Raw genomic sequence first — 4,480 nt, 5'->3', positions numbered from 1 at the left:
CAACTGTTGCAAGAGAAGTCGTAAAATGGGGCTAAAACCCACTTCACAAATGTCCCACTTAGCAACCGAAAATGTGGGTTCAATTGTGGTTGTAAGTCAAGACTACCTGTGCTTCTATTAGAAGAAGGGTCGCCAACCTTTTGGACCTCAGGGACCACCAAACTCATAATTTTAAATCCCGCAGACCAGAGACCCTGGGAAAATCCCCCAAAAAGTCTGCAGGAAAATTCCCCACCCCGTTTTTCTACCGATCGATCATTCTTTATTTGGGATCGCAGGATACCATCTCCAGCTCTGTTCTCAGGGGGATTGAGAGAGAGAGAGAGAGAGAGAGAGAGAGAGAGACTTTTGGCTTCATGCAAGGAAAGCAGCAGAAGCAGCAGAAGTCTTTCTCTCTCTCTCCCAAACTCCAGAAATGAGTCTTTGTGAGACCTGTCGCACCGGCGCAGCCTCTTGGGGCAGGATGCCTTGCAGGGTCCCAAAATCTCATTTCTGGTGGAGTTTAGGGGAGAGAAAAAGAGACTTTTGCTGCTTTCCTTGCATGCAGCCAAAAGCAGAAGAAGAAAGAAGTGGAAAGAAGCAGCCCGGTGGGCAGTCCAGGCACATGGGGTGAGTGGGGCAAGTCCCCCCCTCCGCCCTTTTCCCCCTCCCCTCACTACCTTGTGGTGTTCGCAATGCAAGTGATGCAAGTCTTGTGTTCCCGTGGGCCATATGGGCGCCACAGCCTTGTGTTCCCATGCAGCCTGGATTAATTGCTTTGAGGGGGTGCTTTGGGGTGACATTTCTGTGCGGACCACCAAAATTTTCTCGTGGACCACCAGTGGTCCCCAGCTCACTGGTTGGCAACCACCGTATTAGAAGACACAAGAACGTCCATCATCTTAAAATATGAACATCCTCTTTCCCCCAAGGAACATGGCATTTTAAAGCAGTAGTTTGTCTCTTTGCAATTTAAAAAGATGCGGTACTCCACCTTTCTGGGATACATTTGGAAAAAGAGGTGGAGGTGAAAAAGACAAGAGAAGGGAGAAATTCCTCATTCCCCTTTCACTCCCCTGCTAAATATACCTCGGGACAAAGCTCTTTAGGGTAGTCTAAAAATAAAGGCAAAGCAGGGAATTAAAATGCATTGCAGCAGAGCAGAACTTGGGAAGATACCGGAAATATTTTAAAAAAATAGTAGCAGCATGGCAAATGTTCTGTCAAAACCTGAACACAGCAGAGCTCTTGCTACAGCAGCCCTCGACTTACAACTGAAATTGGGACCAGGACAGTTGTTAAATGAATCACACCCAATCTTATGACTGTTTTGCCACAGTCGTTAAACGAATTTCTGCGGTTGTTAAGTGAATCATGCAGTTGTTAATTGAAACTGGCTTCCCCCCCATTGACGATTACAAATGGCGATGCCAGGACATTGCAACTCATTGTGAATATACATGGCAGTTGCCCAGGGCCCGAATTTTCATCACATGACTCTAGTGCAGTGGTAATAAATATGAGGACAGGTCATAAATCATTTTTTTTCTTTTTTTAAAAAATAATTTCTATTAAACAATTTTTCTTATGTACAACATCATTTCCATTCATTACAATGCTTTCGTGATTGTATACATACATAAATCTTAACTATCTATACATTTGTCTATATTGCTTAATCTATCTTTGTCCACTGTAACTTTTACCTTATTATCCTATTGTCATCTTCTCTGTTCAACTCCATATCTATTATTTAGCCAATCATACAGTACATTCCACGTCAAATAATAATCCGTTCCCTCTCTTTCCTTTATCTCCATGGTCAACTTATCCATCTCGGCACACTCTAGTATTTTTCTTATCACATTTTCCTCTGGTAACATACTATCATTTTCCAATTCTGTGTGCAAGTTATTTTTGCTGTCATTAATAAATGTAGCATTAAATGCTCTGTTTTCTTATCATATTTCCCTGTTATTATACCTAATAGAAAACTCTCTGGTCTTAATTCAATTTGCTGTTTAATTATTTCTTCTATTCATTTTATTGTCCTTATCCAATATTTTCTCGCTACAGGGCATGTCCACCACACATGATAATATGTTCCTTGCTTTTGTTTGCATTTCCAACACTCAGATGATCTGTTTGGGAACATTTTTGCTAATCTAGCAGGTGGTAGGTGCCACCTGTAGAACATTTTGTACAAATTTTCTCTATATGATGCCGATATTGTGAATTTATAATTCTTTTCCCACATTTTTTCCCACTTCTCCAATTCTATCATGTAGTCAATTTTTTTCACCCAATATAAGTTTTTTCACCCAATATAAGTCAGTGCAGGAGAGCAAGAACTAATAACTGAAACAACCAGTGGCCTAATGGGCAGTTTTGGCTTCCAGAGCAGATACAGCCTGGTGGACCTAAACATGGACGTCCTTTAAATCTAGGGCCTGCAGACCTGACCTATCACTTCAGCGTTCCAAAACTCAGCCAATCATTGCACCAAGTTATCATTTTTACGTGACTGAAGGGGAAATGAATTCAACGCACATGGAATAATCATTATTTATTTATTTCATATATAAAAATCAAAGAAAAAATAGAAATAGAAAATTAAGGCAAAGAAAAGGAGAAAGAAGATGGGAGGTACAAGGGAAAAAAGCAAAGAAAAAAGCGTGGACTTCCGATTCTTTTTAGCACAGTACAAGATTAAAAACACCCCAGCCTCAAGTTTTTGCTTTTACACGTTAGTATATAACTAGCCATTTCTATAACGACAAATCTATCAACAAAACCAAAGTCAAAGTTTCAATTTTGTTTCATCACAAGCACAAAATCCAGAAGTATTATCCAAGTGAAAAACGTACTTACATATATTCTCTTCTTTGAATAAGATGACCAATTTAACCATTCCTGTGTTATCTTCCTTGCTATGGAAATAGTATGTATTTCTATTTGCACCTAATAACCTTTGTGAACTATCGCCATTTTTATTAGCAAAGTTCACTATATTCTTTCATATTCATTGACCTTACCGGGAAAAATACACTTTCTTTTCACCCTTTTTAAAATACTAAACTTTTCTAAACACACATGGAATAATCAGATGCATTGAATTCCATTCCTTTAATAACATTAAAATATGAATTCAAGGAAACCTATTTCCAATTCAGTCTAAATTAAATACAGCCCTGGTTTGGGTATTGTGCGGGGAACTAAAACAGAAGAAAATACTCTTCTGCAAAATTCAAATTCAAAATGTGTACACTATACAGTATGGAGTGGTCTGAGCGGCAATATTTGTTTCTGGGATTAATGCTCAAGTAATCACATGACAAGCATAACAAACACACAGTTCCCAGAGAGAAGGAGATGTTGGTGGTTGCATTGTGAGAGAAAGAACAACCATAGACTTGTATTGGGGCTGCCACAGAGAGGAGGGGGTCGAGCTATTTTCCAAAGCACCTGAAGGGCAGACAAGGAATAATGGATGGAAACTGAACAAGGAGAGATTCAACCTGGAAATAAGGAGAAACTTTCTGACAGTGAGAACAATCATCTAATGGAACAGAAGTTGCCTTTAGAAGTTGTGGGAGCTTCATCACTGGAAGCTTTCAAGAAGGGGATTGGACTGCCATCTGTCAAAAATGGTGTAGGCAGGGGGGTTGGACTAGATGACCTACAAGGTCCCTTCCAACTCTGTTCTTCTGCAATTCTGTTATTCTGTTCTCTTCTGCAAGCAAAACAGCAGATGGGGGTGGGGGGAGTCACACTCACAATATTTCTCTGGGATTGTCAACAATTGTGTGCACATGTCAACAGACTTCAGAATGGGGGCATTCCCCTTATCCTGGCCATAAATTAGCTCGGGTCATCGGAGTGACCCCAAGGAGTTGTGATAGATCTGCAGAATGCAACCTGCGTAACTCTCTCGGCTGTGTGAAATAGACCCTGTCTAGCCAGAAGCTATAAGTTAGAACAAACAAGTTGACCCCCAGCTCCACCAATACTGAAATTGCCCAGTATCCTACGTAAAGAGGGTTAAAAATTGGCAATAGGAAAATTCCTGGTGTCCTCCCCTCCCCACCCCAGATCTTTTCTCCCTCCAGCTAGTCCTACCTGTTATTCATATAGTCAAAAGGGTTTGGATTGTAAACAGCTTAAGTGTCTTAGAGGTAGCTGCTTTCTGTTTAAATATGTGAACAAATAACATGTGCATGGACAGGACACTGGTCAGTTTACAGCACACACCCCTCACCTACTTCAAGAAGTGTTTGTGGCCATTTTGTTGATCAGGTGGCACCAACATATTTAATGGCCAGCATAGCAACTGCCTAGAGCAGAGGTGTTTCTCAACCTTGACAACTTTAAGATGTGTGGACTTCAACTCTCAGAATTCCCCCAGAAGGAAAAATGGCCTTGTAGCTCTCTCAGTGTTGGAGTGGACAGTTGTGATGGCGGCCATTTCTTTGAAAAGGATTGGGTTGAAGTAATTGCCAGC

The sequence above is a fragment of the Notechis scutatus genome, chromosome 8 (assembly GCF_049901735.1).
Source record: "Notechis scutatus isolate UNSWTSFEM ecotype Mainland chromosome 8, rNotScu1.2, whole genome shotgun sequence".
NCBI lineage: Eukaryota > Metazoa > Chordata > Lepidosauria > Squamata > Elapidae > Notechis > Notechis scutatus.
The sequence above is the reverse complement of the archived record's forward strand: the minus strand, read 5'-3'. Positions refer to the sequence as shown.